The sequence below is a fragment of the Nerophis ophidion genome, linkage group LG06, assembly GCF_033978795.1.
Source record: "Nerophis ophidion isolate RoL-2023_Sa linkage group LG06, RoL_Noph_v1.0, whole genome shotgun sequence".
Classification (NCBI taxonomy): Eukaryota; Metazoa; Chordata; class Actinopteri; order Syngnathiformes; family Syngnathidae; genus Nerophis; species Nerophis ophidion.
Genome location: NC_084616.1, coordinates 21,930,590 through 21,951,128, shown reverse-complemented (window position 1 = coordinate 21,951,128; position 20,539 = coordinate 21,930,590). Strand labels below are relative to the sequence as shown.

The 20,539-nt window shown below is 38.6% G+C and overlaps 1 protein-coding gene across 1 annotated transcript in view; it reads left to right on the top strand.

The window, feature by feature from the left end:
• Positions 1-20,539, top strand: part of LOC133554366 (zinc finger protein ZFP2-like) — a 30,265-nt gene that overhangs the window by 2,933 nt on the left and 6,793 nt on the right. The window lies entirely within an intron of this gene.

The following is a 20,539-nucleotide window of genomic DNA, read 5'->3' as shown; positions in this document are numbered from 1 at the left end:
TTGAGACACTAGTGATTTAGGGCTATATAAATAATATTTGATTGATTGATTGATTATTAATAATTAATTATATTTATCTTTTTGGAAACACTGATCATCATAATGATTTCTCACAATAAATATAGATAGAAAAAGATAAATATCAATATTCAACACTTTATTTTTATATTTTCTCTAAGTGCACATTTTTCCAATTGAACATTTTCAAATGATCACTTTTAAAGGGGAACATTATCACAATTTCAAAAGGGTTGAAAACAATAAAAATCAGTTCCCAGTGGCTTGTTGTATTTTTTGAAGTTTTTTTTCAAAATTTTAATGGTCCTGGAATATCCCTAAAAAGAGCTTTTTAAAGTGCCTTATTTTTGGTCTCTCGAAGCCACTGTTAATTTTCCTGTGACGTCATATAGTGTTGCCAATGTAAACAAACAATGGCGAATAGCACAGCAAGATATAGCGACATTAGCTCGGATTCAGACTCGGATTTTAGCGGTTTAAGCGATTCAACAGATTACGCATGTATTGAAACGGATGGTTGGAGTATGAAAGTATTGAAAAAGAAACTGAAGTCAGCGAATAGCTATTGACGCTATTCATAGCCCTAGCGTTAGCATCGCCGGTAAAATGTGCAGACCAAACGATCAGGACCCTCGCATCTTGTGACACTGGAGCAACTTAAATCCGTCGATTGGTAAGTGTTTTTTTTCGCATTAAATGTGGGGGAAAAGCAACGTAATATAGTTTCAAATGTACATACAGTTATAGCCTAAATAGCATGTTAGCATCGATTAGCTGGCAGTCACGCTGCAACCAAATATGTCTGATTAGCACATAAATCAACAACATCAACAAAACTCACCTTTGTGATTTTGTTGACTTCATCGTTGCAAATGCATCTGCAGGTTATCCATACATCTCTGTGCCATGTCTGTCTCAGCATCGCCGGTCAAATGTGCAGACACTCCGGCACATTCGATGGGGTCTGGCGGCAGATTCCTTGCCACTTTTGCATCTTCGGGCCAGTGGTGCAACTTGACTCCCTCACTGTTAGTGTTGTTACACCCTCCGACAACACACCGACGAGGCATGATGTCTCCAAGGTTCCAAAAAATTGTCGAAAAAACGGAAACTAACAGAGCTGAGACCCGGTGTTTGTAATGTGTTTGATAAAATGAAAATGGCGGCTTTCTTACCTAGGCAACGTCACGTACTGACATCGCTTCAAGAGGGCTAAACAGAAAGGCGTTTAATTCGCCCATTTAGAGTTCGGAAATCGGTTAAAAAAATATATGGTCTTTTTTCTGCACCATCAAGGTATATATTGACGCTTACATAGGTCTGGTGATAATGTTCCCCTTTAAGACAGTCTTGTGAAATCACAATATCCCATTTTAACTAGCTAGCCACTAACATTTTTTAACAAATCATTAATTACTTTGCACCATGTTTGTACAAAAGTCAACTCTCAAATTTTTAAATCAATCATGTCACACTTTGAACTGGACACCAAATCTGTTATCTGTTTCTTTGTCTGTTAGTGTAAGCATGCTGTTAACTAGTGTGTTGTACTCTGGTGTGTAACTTGACACTGCAACTCTTGAGTGAGTCTTGCAGATGTGCATCAGTGAGGCGTGTTCTGTGTTTGTTCTTGATGAAGTTCATGTCAGAAAAGGCTGATTCACAGAGATAAGTTGAACCAAACAGGCTTGCAACCTTCATAGCTGCTGCGCATACACCACTGTACTTTTCTGTGTCAACAAGGCACCAAAAGTTTGGTGCAGCCTGGTGGGCTTTAAATTTTAAATTGTTCAGGAAAGAAGAGGAAGGAATTTAAAAGTTAAAAGGGTGTATGTGTTTAAAAATCCTAGAATCATTTTTAAGGTTGTATTTTTTCTCTATAATTGTCATTCTGAAAGTTATAAAAAGCAACGTAAAAAAATAAATGAATTTATTTAAATAAGTGAAGACCAAGTCTTAAAAATATTTTCTTGGATTTTCAAATTCTATTTGAGTTTTGTCTCTTAGAATTAAGAATGTCGAGCAAAGCGAGATTTGACTTTGATTTGACATTAAATTTGCAAAATGCGCATTTTGCAAAATGCGCCCATTGGTATTGTGCTTACAACATCCTGAAGAGTTTGGAGGTAATCCCCCAATTTCATTGTTCCATTTAAACAGGCAAAACAGGCCCAGAACATATTACTACTAAGGCCTCACCTTTTCCAATCCTTCTCTCTCTAGCTCAATGGTTCTCAACCTGACACCCCTGGATTAAGTACCCCCTAATCCAGGGGTGTCCAACTCATGTTAGATGGGGGGGGGGGCCACATGGAGAAAAATCTACTCCCAAGTGGGCCGGACTGGTTAAATCATGGCACGATAACTTAACAATTAAGACAACTTCAGATTGTTTGCTTTGTTTAAAAATAGAACAGGCACAATTCTGAAAATGTACAAATTATAACGTTGTTGGTTTTTTTTTACACTTACTTCCATGCATCCATCCATCCATTTTCTACCAGAGTTGCGGGGGGCGCTGGCGCCTAGACTTACATGTTGCGGTTAATAGTATTATATCTTTACTTGTCGTTATTAGGGATGTCCGATAATATCGGGCTGCCAATATTGTCGGCCGATAAATGCTTTAAAAGGTAATATCGGAAATTATCGGTATCCATTTCACAATGTAAAATTTATGACTTTTAAAAATGCCGCTGTTTACACGGACGTAGGAAGAAGTACAGAGCGCCAATAAACCATAAAGGCAGTGCCTTTGCGTGCCGGCCTAATCACATAATATCTACCGCTTTTCACACACACATAAGTGAATGCAAGCATACTTGGTCAACAGCCATACAGGTCACACTGAGGGTGGCCGTATAAACAACTTTAACACTGTCACAAATATGCGCCACACTGTGAACCCACACCAAACAAGAATGACAAACACATTTCGGGAAAACATCCGCACTGTAACACATGAACACAACAGAACAAATACCCAGAATCCCATGCATCCCTAAATCTTCCGGGCTACATTATCCACCCCCGCTAACACCAAACAGCAGGTTGCACAGACTTGCAATTGTGACATCTAGTGGACACATTTAGAACAGTCGTTTCTTTCAATAAAAAATTTTGGCTCATTTTTATTTTATTTAAAACCTGTTCGCGAACCTGATCCGGCCCGCGGGCCGCACGTTTGACACCCCTGCCTGAATCCGAGCAAAGCATTTTTCGTTGAAAAAAGAGATAAAGAAGTAATATACAGCACTATGTCATCAGTTTCTGATATATTAAATTGTATAACTGTGCAAAAAATTGCTCATTTGTTGTGGTCTTTCTTGAAGTATTTTGAAAAAAATATATAAAATTAACTAAAAACTCTTTGAAAAATAAACAAGTGATTCAATTATGAATAAAGATTTTTACACATAGAAGTAATCGTCAACTTAAAGTGCCCTTTTTGGGGATTGTAATAAAGATCCATTTGGATTCATGAACTTAATTCTAAACATTTCTTCACAAAAAAAGAAATCAATATTTGTGGAACATGTCCACAAAAAATCTAGCGGTTAACACTGAATATTGCATTGTTACATTTCTTTTTACAGTTTATGAACTTACTTTCATATTTTGTTGAAGTATTATTCAATAAGTATATTTAAAAAGGATTTTTGAATTGTTGCTATTTTTAGAATATTTAAAAAAAAAAATCACACGTACCCCTTGGCATACCTTCAAGTACCCCCAGGGGTACGCCTACCCCCATTTGAGAACCACTGCTCTAGCTGATATTTTCCTTTTTAACTTACTTCTCTATTCAGTAAACTTCTTGCAGTATAATATAATACAGACCTAGGCAACTATTTTGACTCGGGGGGGCCAAATTTAGAGAAAAAATGTGTCTGGCGCCCGGTATATCTGATTTTTAGGAACACTAATACAAAACCTCACAATAATGTCTGATTGAATGCTAAAAACGTTATGACAGACCGCCTTAAAAAACATAATAGAATTTTAATTTTTTCTATGAAGGATAAAACACTGAATATTGACAACAAATGAACGTCAAACCCCCTTTTGATCGACATATTTTACAATGAAATAAAATGCAACAAATGGTGAAACATGAACGCAAAGGGTACAAAATAAACCCACCTAAAATCTGATACATCTTATATTTGCTGAATTTCTCACAGGGATCAATAAAGTACTTCCTATTGTATTATATTCTATTGTATAAAACACTAAGCTTTTGAACTTTGTTGTAAAAAATCCTTCCGCGTCTGTGGAAACGCTTCTCTCTCACACTGCTTGGTGCCTCGTCTGAGCTGCTGTGACGTAGAGGACCATATCAACTAATTAGATTAACCCACACCAAACACGAATGACAAACACATTTCGGGTGAGCATCCGCACCGTAACACAACAGAACAAATACCCAGAACCCCTTGCAGCTCTAACTCTTCCGGGAAACTTCCAGCAAACTGACCAATAATTAACGTTTTATTCATGCATTTTCTATTGCTACTTCAAGGCTTGAATGTTTGGTTCATTCATTATTGTTATTTTATTTTCAAATGTATTATTAGCCTGTGGAAAAAAATTGATATTTACCTCAGAAGATTGCAAATATAAAAAAAGGCATATAATTTTTATTAAAATTTTATTTGATATGCCATTGATATTTTTTTAATTATTATTATTATTATTATTTGAAACTGGATTTTGCATGTCACTAAAGTTATATAAGCCTTGCTTGTTCAATATTTAATGCAAAACTTGTTTGGGTCCCTATTAAAAGGTTAATTTCTGCAACCTTGGCCCGCGGCTTTGTTCCGTTTAAAATTTTGGCCCACTCTGTATTTGAGTTTGACACCCCTGCTGTGGATCCCAATATCGGCTGTGCAAATTTACTTTACAAAAGACAAGTGTGGGATACTTTTCTTTTTGCCTTATTTGTATTTTGACTCTATTAAATGGATTAATATTATTTGGTGCAGCCGGGCCAAATAAATAATTTTGCTTGATTAAGGTTTAATTATACATGTTAACATGTGCCCTCAATTATTGTTTGGCCTAATCGTCTTTTATTTCCGACACGCCTGTTTTTATTATTCGAAGCCTGACACACAAAGCAGAAATGCGTCCGTGGTTGATTGTCGCAATTTGTGTGTTCTAAAAAAGAACAGGTACGCCCACAGCCCTATGTGCTGTGTGGTGTGACCGCATAATTTAAGTTCTTGTCTCTTGTGCGTTTTTGATGATTATTCTATGGTGCCGTTTGAATAAGTGGTTTCTCCACGCAAATCCGCTGAGCTGTTTTAAACCTGCCAACAATACATAAACAATATAAAAAGACGGGCCACTTAATAATGACCACATCAGTTTTAAATTTTTAGAATGCAATACAGTTAATTGCATTATTTGCATGCAAAATAGTAATCAATGTTCATTTTGCCATCATGTGTGAGATGAAAACACACATATATATATATATATATATATATATATATATATATATATATATATATATATATATATATATATATATATATATATATATATATATATATAAAAAATTAGTTCAAAATTAATATGCCCTGAGAAAGTTAAAATAAAACTATATTATTAGTATCAAAAATAAAATAAGAACAGTTTTCATTATATCAAACATTAAGAGTGGAGTAGGTAGTGTCTTTAATACTGCATTTGAAATGTTCAACTTCATATTCAGACCCAATATGGCTGACAGGAACTTGGCACACAAGTGCTACCTCTGTGAACAAGTGTTTGGAACGCTTACATTCTACAGAGACTATAGTGGCTTCAAGTGCAAGCTATCCAAGTAGCATGTGGTTGCATGACTTGAATAACCCGAATAACTTTGCACGACTACTTTTGCATGGTGACTTGAACACGACAGTTCGAATAGCATTGTTTGTTTTCAACACCTTTTGGCGACATTTGATGACTTGGCAGGAGGGAGAGAACACATCTTGGTTATCATCAGGGGTGTGGGAAAAAAATCAATTCGAATTTGAATCGCGCTTCTCACGTTGTGCGAGTCAGAATCGATTCTCATTCTTAAAACATCTATTTTTTTTTTTTTATCAATCCAAAACCAAACCTGAGCCAGCAACACTCAGAACTGCAATAAACAGAACAAACCAAAAGTTGTGAAACAAAAATTAATATTAACAATATTAGTTATAATTTCAGCTTCTCAGTGATTAAAAATCCCTGACTGACATTATCATTAGACATTTATAAAAATAATAAAAAAGAACAACAGTGTCACAGTGGCTTACACTTGCATCGCATCTCATAAGCTTGACAACACACCGTGTCCAATGTTTTCACAAAGATAAAATAAGTCATATTTTTGGTTTGTTTAATAGTTAAAACAAATTTACATCATTGCAATCAATTGATAAAACATTGTCCTTTACAATTATAAAAGCTTTTAAAAAAAAAATACTACTCTGCTAGCAGGTCAGCAGACTGGGATAGATCCTGCTGAAATCTTATGTATTGAATGAATACAGAATCGTTTCGAATCGGAAAAAATATCGTTTTTGAATCGAGAATCGCGTTGAATCAAAAAAAATCTATTTATAATCGAATCGCGACCCCATTGAATCGAATCGTGGGACACCCAAAGATTTGTAACCCTAGTTATCATAATGAATAACATTTATTTTACTAACACAACTGTTGCGTTTACATTTGAAAATGGATGGCTTACCTCGCTTCCGGACGCCCCTCAATCGGATGCTTTCTCCAGTGCCATCTCCCTGAGCTCCCCTGAGTCCGCTGCTGTTCACATTGATGACCCATGATTGCTGCGCCAGGTCCACTACTAACCACATTGTGAAGTATGCGGACGACACGACAGTAGTGGGCCTCATCCGTGACAATAACGACATGGACTACAGGGAGGAGGTGAAACATCTGGTTGACTGGTGCAGAGCCAACAACCTGGTCCTGAACGTTGACAAGAACAAGGAGATCATTGTTGACTTCAAGAAGCACCAGTCCAGCCACGCTCCACTCTTCATCAACGTCACAGCGGTGGAGATGGTAAGCAGCACCAAGTTCCTGGGGGTGCGGATAACTGACAATATAACCTGGTCCCTACACACCGGAGCTCTTGTAAAAAGAGCTCAGCAGCGCATGCACTTTTTGCGTCGGATGAAAAGAGCACAGCTCCCTCTCCCCATTCTCACCACATTCTACAGAGACACTATAGAGAGCCTGCTGACCAACAGCATCTCTGTCTGGACTGGAGCCTGCAATGCCTCAGACTGGAAGTCTCTCCAGAGAGTGGTGAGGACGGCGGAAAAGATTATCAGGACTCCTCTTCCTCCTATCCAGGAGATCGCAAAAAGCCGCTGCCTGACCAGGGCTCAGAAAATCTGCAAAGACTCCTCCCACCCCTACCAAGGACTGTTTTCACTGCTGGACTCTAGGAAGACGTTCCGCAGCCTCCGTAGCAGAACCTCCAGGTTCTGTAACAGCTTCTTCCCTCAGACCATAAGACTTTTGAACGCATCATAATTAAGTTATCATCTCAACTCCCCCCAAAATGGATTACCTCGCTGGAATAAAAAAGACAATATAACATATATCCATAAACATGGACGCATGTGAAAAAGTGCAATGTATTTATCTGTACAGTAATCTATTTATTTATATCTGCACCTTATTGCTTTTTTTTTTATCCTGCACTACCAAGACCTAATGCAACAAAATGTTGTTCTTATTTGTACTGTAAAGTTCAAATTTGAATGACAATAAAAAGGAAGTGTAAATCTAAGGTGCTATAGCATCAAACTTATGCTGTTGTGGTATACGAGCTCCACTTTGCAACGTTTGCATACTACTGCGTTTTCCTTCGATTTTAGTGTGAAGTGGTCCCACACCTTGGATAACTTTTGTCGCTTCTTGTCTCGTTTTGCTGTGGCTCTTGTCCACTGCTTTCTGCGGCGTCTGCCATTGCGAGTTGTCGGCGAAAAAATGTTCTAAACTCAAGCATATTTAAAAGAGCGGTGTTGTGCAGTGCAGGGGTGTATGATCTGTGACGTAAACACGCTGTGCAACACCTAAACAGTTTGTGCAAAACATGATCTGCCATGTCCACACGAACGCAAAGAGTTTCAAAATCACATTTTGGGTTAAAGGGGAACATTATCACCAAACCTATACAAGCGTCAATATATACCTTGATGTTGCAGAAAAAAGACCATGTATTTTTTTAACCGATTTCCGAACTCTAAATGGGTGAATTTTGGCAAATTAAACGCCTTTCTGTTTATCGGTCTTTTGGCGATGACGTCAGAACGTGACGTCACCGAGGGAACACACCCGCCATATTCATTTTCACATTACAAACACCGGGTCTCAGCTCTGTTATTTTCCATTTTTTCGACTATTTTTTGGAACCTTGGAGACATCATGCCTCGTCGGTGTTTTGTCGGAGGGTGTAACAACACTAACAGGGAGGGATTCAAGTTGCACCACTGGCAAGAAATCTGCCGCCAGACCCCCATTGAATTTGCCAGAGTGTCTGCACATTTTACCGGCGATGCTAAGGCAGACATGGCACAGAGATGTATGGATAACCTGCAGATGCTTTTGCAACGATTAAGTCAACGAAATCACAAAGGTGAGTTTTGTTGATGTTGTTGACTTATGTGCTAATCAGACATATTTGGTCACGGCATGACTGCCAGCTAATCGATGCTAACATGCTACGCTAATCAATGCTAACATGCTATTTACGCTAGCTGTATGTACATTTGATACTAGATACCCACATTTAATGCGAAACAAACACTTACCAATCGACGGATTTAAGTTGCTCCAGTGTCACAAGATGCGAAAGTCCTGATCGTTTGGTCTGCACATTTTACCGACTATGCTAATAAGGCAGCCATGCTATGGGCCACTTCATTAGGTACACCCACGCTATGGCCGAATAGCGTCAATAGCTATTCGCTCAATAGCTTCAATTTCTTATTCAATTTTGTTTTCGCTATCTGCCTCCATACTCCGACCATCTGTTTCAATACATGCGTAATCTGTTGTATCGCTTAAGCTGCTGAGAATCCGAGCTAATGTCGCTATATCTTGCTGTGGTAACCGCCATGTTGTTTGTATTGGCAGCCCTGTATGACATCACAGGGAAATGGATAGTGGTTTCGAAGACAGCGAAAATAAGGCACTTTAAAGCTTTATTTAGGGATATTCCAGGACCGGTAAAATTTTGAAAAAAACTTCAAAAAATACAACAAGCCGCTGGGAACTGATTTTTATTGTTTTTAACCGTTTTGAAATTGTGATAATGTTCCCCTTTAAAACAATCTACACACAAGTGTAGTTTCAAAACTGTTTATGTCAACACACAAACGCTTACACCTGCTGTCCAATCAGTAGCCTGAGAAAAGCAGCGATATCTGACTTGGTGGCATTACACTTCCTATTATGTTTATTTTGATCGACTTTAGATGTACATTATCTTTAAAACCTGCCTGCACGTACACACAATTCTGGGAACATTATTAAAAAGCGTATTCACGCCTATGCTGTTGAAACCCAACACTCATAGAATTATAACGTGTTCAGCAACATAGTGATGTATTACATGTGTAGTGAAGTTTACTTTATTTCTAAAATCATCACGCACTAGCAAAACCCTTTTGCACGTTTGAGTGCCTATATTAAGTGCACGGACGTGCGCGTGCTGCTGCAAAACTCGTGGAATTATACAACATTTAATCACGGAAAAAGTGATATAGTACATGTGTAATGTAGTCTATATTGTAGGGCTGCAACTAACGATTAATTCGATAATCGATTATTACTTTGATTAATAATCAGATAAAAGAGACAAACTACATTTCTATCCTTTCCAATACTTTATTTTAAAAAACAGCATACTTACACAAACTTTAATGATCCACAATGGAAATTGTTCTGCCACCATGTCCTTTCGACTTGCCAAATAAAACTAGGCAAGTGTTACAAAAATGTTTTTTTTGTTGTTTTTTTTAGAAAGTGCGCCATTGTCCTGCACAATAGCAATAATTTTGCTTAGGGGAATTTCAAACCTGGCTACTACCGATTCCAACCATTCTGTAATGTTGGATGCTGAATGCCTTTCTTCTAGTGGCATGGTCGTAAGGCAGATTGACTTCATGTTCCATTTCTCTCCAATGTAGTGGCATGTATCGCCAAGGTAGTGAGAGCAATTTTGCTCTGGGTGGCTTTTATGTCAGTCTACAACTGCATGGAATGTCCGCTTGTACTTCCTCTCCATCAGTTTGGTAAAATGGTTCTTCGAGGGAAGAGTGTAAGCAGGGTTGAGGACGTGAATCATTTGTCTAAAACCTTCATCCTCCACCATTGATAGTCCCCTCATGTCAGTTAGCAACATATTCAGGATAGCATCAGTCAGTGCAGCCGCTTGCCGTGGTGTGCACACCTTCCGTTGTACCAAGTGTCCAATGCTGCCTTGTTTCTTTCTGAAATGAGAGAAACCATATTATGAATGTACAGAGTAGCATCATTTACATGTAACTCAATACATAACCAGTTGATTTAATTAATAATTTCTGACGTAAAAGACAAATACGCCACCACATCAAAAAAAAAAGCTAAATTAAATAAATGGACATTGGAGTTGCAGAATACACCAATAACACAGAAATGTAACTCATCAGATCAAAACTGGATCAGCTATAGTACACGTTTCTGTTGTGAATAATAAAGGATTCACTTTAAGCTACCTCTGAATAATAGCATTAAATATTCCAGTACCTTCATAACGTTTAGTTATACTAAAGCGTCACTCAGGTCTCCGGTAAATAGATTTATATACCTTTTATTGGGCCCGGCTACATTGATCCATTATGAAACCAACCTGAGATATTTTTGTCCGTTACGTTTATACGTGCGTTTTTTCTCTGAAAACGGAGTCAAATGTGCCGCGTTGCAACAAAGACATAACCTTAAAGGGGAACATTATCACAATTTCAAAAGGGTTAAAAACAATAAAAATCAGTTTTAAGTGGCTTGTTTTTCCAAAAATGTTTTCAAAATTTTACACCTCCCGGAATATCCCTAAAAAAAGCGATGCGACTGTCCATTTCCCTGTGACGTCATACAGGGCTGCCAATACAAACAACATGGTGGTTACCACAGCAAGATATAGCGACATTAGCTCGGATTCAGACTCGGATTTCAGTGGCTTAAGCGATTCAACAGATTATGCATATAGTGAAACAGATGGTCGGAGTATGGAGGCAGATAGCGAAAACGAAATTGAAGAAGAAATTGAAGCTATTGAGCGAATAGCTATTGACACTATTCGGCCATAGCATGGGTGTACCTAATGAAGTGGCCCATAGCATGGCTGCCTTATTAGCATCGCCGGTAAAATGTACGGACCAAACGATCAGGACTTTCGCATCTTGTGACACTGGAGCAACTTAAATCCGTCGGTTGGGAAGTGTTTGTTTCGCATTAAATGTGGGTATCTAGTTTCAAATGTACATACAGCTAGCGTAAATAGCATGTTAGCATCGATTAGCGTAGAATGTTAGCATCGATTAGCTGGCAGTCATGCTGCGACCAAATATGTCTGACTAGCACATAAGTCAACAACATCAACAAAACTCACCTTTGTGATTTCGTTGACTTAATCGTTGCAAATGCATCTGCAGGTTATCCATACATCTCTGTGCCATGTCTGTCTTAGGATCGCCGGTAAAATGTGGAGACACTCTGGCACATTCACTGGGGTCTGGCGGAAGATATCTTGCCAGTGGTGCAACTTGAATCCCTCCCTGTTAGTGTTGTTACACCTTCCGACAACACACCGACGAGGCACGATGTCTCCAAGGTTCCAAAAAATAGTCGGAAAAACGGAAAATAACAGAGCTGAGACCAGGTGTTTGCAATGTGTTGAAAATGAAAATGGCGGCTGTATTACCTCGGTGACGTCACATTCTGACGTCATCACCACAGAGCGATAAACAGAAAGGCGTTTAATTCGCCAAAATTAGCCCATTTAGAGTTTGGAAATCGGTTAAAATAATAATTTTTTCTGCACCATCAAGGTATATATTGACGCTTACATAGGTCTGGTGATAATGTTCCCCTTTAAAAAATCTAAAATGCACTTTTTAATGAATTTACCTTCAGGGAATGGCTTTCCCGCCCTAGCATTGCTAAGGCAGGAAAGCCAACCCTCACAATTTTTCCGGGAGACTCCTGAATTTCAGTGCACCTGCCGACAATCTACCGGTGTAACCATTTTCCCAAATTTGTCCCAATTTCCACTCGGCCGACATTATTAAGGGCTGCCGTGACTGCACTGCTGTTAACGTCCCCTACAACAGTGGTTCTCAACCTTTTTTCAGTCATGTACCTCATGTGAACATTTTTTTTAAATTCAAGTACCCCCTAATCAGAGCAAAGCATTTTGGTTGGAAAAAAAGAGATAAAGAAGTAAAATAAAGCACTGTGTCATCAGTTTCTGATTTATTAAATTGTATAACGGTGCAAAATATTGCTCATTTGTAGTGGTCTTTCTTGAACTATTTGGAAAAAAAGATGTAAAAATAACTAAAGAACTTGCTGAAAAATAAACAAGTAATTTAATTCTAAATAAAGATTTCTACACATAGAAGTAATCAACTTAAAGTGCCCTCTTAAGGGAGTGTAATAGAGATCCATCTGGATTCATGAACTTATTTCTAAACATTTCTTCACAAAAAAGAAATCTTTAACATCAATATTGATGGAACATGTCCACAAAAAATCTAGCTGTCAACATTGAATATTACATTGTTGCATTTCTTTTCACAGTTTATGAACTTACATTCATATTTTGTTGAAGTGTTATCCAATAAATATTTTAAGAATTTATGACTGACTGCTATCTTTTAGAATGTTTTTGATAAATCTCACTTAACACTTGGCAAACCTTCACATAGCGTACCATCTATAAGAGAACTAGTGCTCTACAACTCGTCATTGCGCACATAACACAACTAAAGTAACAACTCTTAATCATGTTGTGCGAGACTTGTGCAGAACAACGTTAGTGCCTGCAAGACGTACTTACTCAACAGCCATACAGCTCACACTGAGGGTGGCCGTATAAACAACTTTAACACTGTTACAAATATGCACCACACTTTGAACCCACACCAAACAACAATGACAAACACATTTTGGGAGAACATCCGCACCCTAACACAATTTAAACACAAGGCAACAAATACCCAGAACACCTTGCAGCCCAAACTCTCCCGGGCTACAATATACACAACCTCAACCGACGCAAGTAGGGAGGATGGGGGTGTGGGGTGTTGGTGGTAGCGGGGGTGTGTATGGTAGCCCGGAAGAGTCAGGCTGCATGGGATTCTGGGTATTTGTTCTGTTGATTTTTTGGTGTATTACGGTGCGGATTTTCTCCTGAAATGTGTTTGTCGTTCTTGTTTGGTGTGGGTTCACAGTCTGGCACATATTTGTAACAGTGTTAAAGTTTTTTTTACGGCCACCCTCAGTGTGACGTTGTGTAGCTGTTGACCAAATATGTCTTGCAACATCACACATGTGCACTGCTCAGCCTAATGTAACAATCAAATAGGCTTGTACGCTGTCTACAGGATTCAGAGGGCATTAAGAACAGTGCCATTGCGGCACCCCCTGAGTATTGTTGATTGGGTAAAAATCGGCAGGGATTACCAGAGAATGGATACCCTGATATTAAGAGGACTCCCGTGAAATTTGGGAACGTTGGGAAGTATGACGCTGTCAAGTTCTGTTCATATTAAACTCGCGGGCCGCACATACATTAAATTGTCATATCAAAGGGTGGGCCCCAAAATAACGTCTGGCGGGCCGCAATTGGCCCGCGGGCCGCATTTTTGGGACCCCTGCACTAGAGTATGTCGCATTTCTGGGGGAAATTTATTTGATAAAATCCACCACCAAGAATAGACATTTGAAAGGCAATTTAAAATAAATAAAGAATAGTGAACAGGCTGAATTAGTGTATGTTATTTGACTCATAAATAACCAACTGAGAAGGTGCCTGGTATGTTAACATAACATATTATGGTAAGAGTCATTCAAATAACTAACATATAGAACATGCTATACGTTTACCAAACAATCTTTCACTCGTAATCGATAAATCCGATGAAATCTTCTTCCTCGATGTCTCCTCTAAACAACTCTGCCAACTCCAAAGGTATGCGCCGCTTACTCTTGTCGTTTACTGCTGCATATTTCACTACGTCCAGCTTGTAATCTGCACTACATGATTTCCTTTTCGGTCCAATTTTTGGTCAGCCCTTCACAGTTTTTATTAGTTACCGCCAACGATGAAATAATCAATTTGAATAACTACGGCAGTAGCATATAGCAGCTAAATTCCATGACCCACAATGCACTTCTGCCATGACCCTCCCCCGCCAAATTCTTATTGCTTGACGTGTGTGTGACGATTGCTGACATTTTCTTCGTCTCTACCGCGGATGAGATAAATAATGTTATTTGATAGTTTACAGTAATGTGTTAATAATTTCACACATACAGTGGGGCAAAAAAGTATTTTGTCAGCCACCGATTGTGCAAGTTCTCCCACTTAAAATGACAGAGGTCTGTAATTTTCATCATAGGTACACTTCAATTGTGAGAGACAGAATGTAAAAAAAAATCCAGCAATTCACATTGTAGGAATTTTAAATAATTTATTTGTAAATTATGGATGAAAACAAGTATTTGGTCAACCATTCAAAGCTCTCACTGATGGAAGGCGTATTTGGCTCAAAATCACATGATACATGTCCCCTTAGCAGAAAAAAAGCCCCAAAGCATGGTGTTTCCACCACCATGCTTCACAGTAGGTTTGGTGTTCTTGGGATGCAACTCAGTATTCTTCTTCCTCCAAACACGACGAGTTGAGTTTATACCAAAATGGATACATGGATGATACAGCAGAGGATTGGGAGAATGTCATGTGGTCAGATGAAACCAAAATAGAACTTTTTGGTATAAACTCAACTCATCGTGTTTGGAGGAAGAAGAATACTGAGTTGCATCCCAAGAACACCATACTTACTGTGAAGCATGGGGGTGGAAACATCATGCTTTGGGGCTGTTTTTCTGCTAAGGGGACAGGAAGATTGATCCGTGTTAAGGAAGGAATGAATGGGGCCATGTATCGTTAGATTTTGAGCCAAAACCTCCTTCCATCAGTGAGAGCTTTGAATGGTTGACCAAATACTTATTTTCCATCATAATTTACAAATAAATTATTTAAAATTCCTACAATGTGAATTCCCAGATTTTTTTCCCACATTCTGTTTCTTACAGTTGAAGTGTACCTTTGATGGAAATTACAGACCTCTGTCATCATTTTAAGTGGGGGAACTTGCACAATCGGTGGCTGACTAAATACTTTTTTGCCCCACTGTAAGTCGCTTCGGAGTATATGTCGCACCCCCGGCCAAACTATGAAAAAAAACTGTGACTTATGGTCCGAAAAATACGGCACTTGTCAAAGTTGTTCCATCAAGTGGAAGTTTGACAGCAATCCTGTCAAACAGCTGACTGTCATCAAAACCCATTTTGATGTGTCTTTTTATTAATGTGTGAAAATAGCTGCATGTTTATGTTCAATCATACATTAAGTTCTTTTATAATGTGTTTAAAGGCAGCAAGACAATGTCGTTGAGCTTGGAAATGACAGCGTACGACCTTGATATCATTACAAGTATCCGTGTGTGCCGTGTACACTCATACGCTAAGCAGAGAGTTTTGGATCTCTACACTTTGGCTAGTGTTTGTGCAAAGTCGGCATTTTGAAAGACAAAAGCATGCATCTGCGTGTTTTCTAGAGGCCTAAACGCAGAGATAAGTATGCATTTATTAAGTATCTGTGTTCGTGTGGACATTAACGAGGCAAAATGGCGTAAAAAAATAAAAATAACGATGCCTCGAGGCAGCAAGGGTTCCTCGAATATATTTTGTAATTGAGTTACTCGAGTAATTATTTCAGCTCTGGACTGCGGTTGGTGGTGCAGTGACAGTAATGCAGTCACTGCACCGGTTTGTTGTGGTGAAGAAGGAGCTGAGCCAGAATGCGAAGCTCTTGATTTACAGGTCCATCTGCTAGGGGTGTAATGGTACACAAAAATTTTGATTCGGTACATACCTCGGTTTAGAGGTCACGGTTCGGTTCGTTTTCGGTACAGTAAGAAAACAACAAAATATAATTTTTTGCGTTATTTATTTACCAAATTTGCAAAATCTTCCACCAAAAACATTTTTCTTAGTGGAATATTTGATGTGAAGTAATCGGAATCTTGAATAGGTCAATAATTCATAATAACATTGATTTTGATTCAATATTATGTTTTGAGCAATGACAGTTTGAAAGAAAAAAAAAACAGCAACTTTTTCTAAATGACATTTAACCTTCAAGCTTTTTTACTTCACTTTTATATGATTTTGTTTATTTTAATAGTATTTTTAGAATGTGCCGTGGGCTTTTAAAACATTAGCTGTGGGCCGCATGGCCTCCAGGGCACACTTTTGACACCCTTGCTATAGATGTGAGATGCACAATTTGCGATATACAAACTCCGTTTGCATATGAGTTGGGAAATTGTGTTAGATGTAAAAATAAACGGAATACAATGATTTGCAAATCCTTTTCAACCCATATTCAGTTGAATATGCTACAAAGACAACATATTTGATGTTCAAACTGATAAACTTTTTTTGTTGTTGCAAATAATCACTAACTTTAGAATTTGATGCCAGCAACACGTGACAAAGAAGTTGGGAAAGGTGGCAATAAATACTGATAAAGTCGAATGCTCATCAAACACTTATTTGGAACGGCCTACAGGTGTGCAGGCTAATTGGACACAGGTGGGTGCCATGATAGGGTATAAAACAGCTTCCCAAAAAATGCTCAGTCTTTCACAAGAAAGGATGGGGCGAGGTACACCCCTTGGTCCACAACTGCGTGAGCAAATAGTCATACAGTTTTAGAACAAAGTTTCTCAAAGTGCAATTGCAAGAAATTTAAGGGATTTCAACATCTACGGTCCATAAAATCATCAAAAGGTTCAGAGAATATGGAGAAATCACTGCACGTAAGCGGCATGGTCAGAAACCAACATTTATTTACCGTGACCTTCGATCCTTCAAACGGCACTGTATAAAAAACAGACATCAATCTCTAAAGGATATCACCATATGGGGTCAGGAACACTTCAGAAAACCACTGTCACTAAATACAGTTCGTCACTACATCTGTAAGTACAAGTTAAAGCTCTACTATTCAAAGCGAAAGCCATTCATCAACAACATCCAGAAATGCCGTCGGCTTCTCTGGGCTCGAGATCATCCAAGATGGACTGATGCAAAGTGGAAAAGTGTTCTGTGGTCTGACGAGTCCACATTTCAATTTGTTTTTGGAAATATTCGACATCGTGTCATCCGGACCAAAGGGGAAGCAAACCATCCAGACTGTTACTGACGCAAAGTTCAAAAGCCTGCATCTGTGATGGTATGGGGGTGCATTAGTGCCCAAGGAATGGGTAACTTACACATCTGTGAAGGCACATTTAATGCTGAAAGGTACAAACAGGTTTTGGAACAACATATGCTGCCATCTAAGCGCTGTCTTTTTCATGGACGCCCCTGCTTGTTTCAGCAAGACAATGCCAAGCCACATACAGCCTGCAGTCCAGACCTGTCTCCCATGGAAAATGTGTGGCGCATTATGAAGCGTAAAATACGACAGCTGAGACCCTGGACTGTTGAACGACTGAAGCTCTACATAACATAAGAATGGGAAAGAATTCCACTTTCAAAGCTTCAATTAGTTTCCTCAAATCCCGAACGTTTATTGAGTGTTGTTATAAGAAAAGGTGATGTAACACAGTGGTGAACATGCCCTTTCCCAACTACTTTGGCACGTCTTGCAGCCATGAAATTCTAAGTTAATTATTTTTTGCAAAAAAAAATGAAGTTTATGAGTTTGAACATCAAATATGTTGTCTTTGTAGTGCATTCAACGGAATATGCGTTAAAAATGATATTCAAATCATTGTATTCCATTTATATTTACATCTAACACAATTTCCCAACTCATATGGAAACGGGGTTTGTAGAATAAACATACATGGCACAGGGAAGCGAGGAAACCGCAGATCACTTGATTTATGTCAACATAGGCAGACACGGAATGATCACGCCGCCGCAATTAATTGTATTTCTCCTGAAGCTAGAGAACACTAAGTTCTCTCCGAGGGTGCGCAGATAAGGTCTACAATCCATCAACATTTTGAGAAGCTCCCACCTGTCGAGGTAGTATAGTAAGACCTCCCCAATTGATCCTGATCCCGTTCTCTTGCGCTTGTCTGACCGCCCCCAACTTCCAATTCCCCAGCTGTGCGTGACTGAACACCAAACTGCAAGGTCTAAAGGTACTTTTAACACGGGTTCAGCCGCGGAGGTGATGGTCACGATGCGAGCAGCTCTTTATCGCTTTTTTTTAGGTGAAGTTGAGCAGCATGTACAAGTAGTTCTCTCTCAATTAAAACTTTTGTTTCTTTGGATTTGGTCTCTTCACTCCATTTTCATTATTAGCAATATTTTTTCCTGATGCTTTTTTTTTTTTTTTTTTTAAGATTTACAGAATTTTATTTTATTTTCTCAATCATTTATTTTTACTCACACTTATTCTTTGTCATTTTATTTTATGTGAGATTTCCAATCTTACAATTATATTTGTTAAACTAAGAGGCCTTTTTGTTGGTTTCGGAGGGATTTTGTTATAGAACTAGTAATACTGGGCTTTTAAATGTGTGTAAGGTGGGGTAAAAAAAAATTAAATGTGAACTACATCCAAATTGCACTGTATGTTTTGAAGATGCATTAATACAAATGTTAAAAAAAAAATGTACAAGCCTAGTTGATATACAGAGAATTTTACAGTCTTAAGTGACATTGTCTTTGTCAAATCTAGCCTCTTTATAACTTATCTGTGATTAGGGATGTATATCGTTAAGAATTTATTGGTACATTACCCTTATGTAATTAGTGGGGAAAATACATATCAAATATATCCATTCCTACCGCTTATTCCTTTCGTGGTCGCAGGGGTGCTGCAGCCTATCTCAGCTGCATTCGGGCAGAAGGAGAGGTACACCCTCGACAAGTCGCCAACTTATCGCAGATCAAATATATAATATAATACAATTACCATGTTATGTGGGTGTGCACTTTGTAACAATAGAAATTATTTGTGTTTATTTTGCACACGGACGTATTTGAGTGACTGACCAGAAACCATATTGACTGTTAACGGCTACCAGTTTAAGTATGGTGTGTGTTGTCTAATTAAAAAGACTTAGTGAACAAATGTAATGCCCAGTTTTAGTCAAGAGACAGAATGAACTGAAACACATTTAAGCAAGATGTGTTTGACACACAAACGCGGCGGAGCAAAAGAGTGACGTCCGATGGAAAACAGAGACCTGTCAGTCACAGCGGATGCTATCTTGCTTCAAAGCAACTTTATGAATGATTATATTGCCTCACTTCACTTCAAACCAACGCAGCGTGCGTGACTTTTAGGAGGAATTGTTGTAACAAACTTTTGTGGTGTTGCTTCCTTATTTGTCATTATTTAAAGCTAATTGAGATGTCACCAACCGATACACAGGCGAGCGGCCCATCTTGGGTCCCGACCCTGGACGAGCGGTCCATCCTGGGTCCCGATTTTGGACAGCTAGTACTTCATCCATGGCCACTGGAGCAGACACCCTCCACAAGGGAGGGGGGGACATAGGAGAAAAAGAAAAGAAACGGTAGATCAACTGGTCTAAAAAGGGGGTCTATTTAAAGGGTAGAGTATACAAATAAGCTTTAAAATGAGACTTAAATGCTTTTACTGAGGTAGCATCTCGAACTGTTACCGGGAGGGCATTCCAGAGTACTGGAGCTCGAACGGAAAACTGTCTATAGCCTGCAGACTTTTTTTGGGGGCTCTGGAAATCACTAATAAGCCGGAGTCCTTTGAACGCAGATTTCTTGCCGGGACATATGGTAAAATACAATCGGCAAGATAGGCTGGAGCTAGACCGTGTAGTATTTTATACGTAAGTAGTAAAACCTTAAAGTCACATCTTAAGTGCACAGGAAGCCAGTGCAGGCGTAATATGATCAAACTTTCTTGTTCTTGTCAAAAGTCTAGCAGCCGCACTTTGTACCAACTGTAATCTTTTAATGCTAGACATGGGAAGACCCGAAAATAATATGTTACAGTAATCGAGACGAGACATAACAAACGCATGGATAATGATGATTTGCTTTTGGTTTCCTTATGAAAAGTTATTTTCTTTTTTGTGTTGTCTTGACTGTCCTTTCTGTCTCTCCCACATTTGATTTCTTACAGGATTTCATCAATTATTTTTTGTCCTGTATCGTTTTGTCTTTT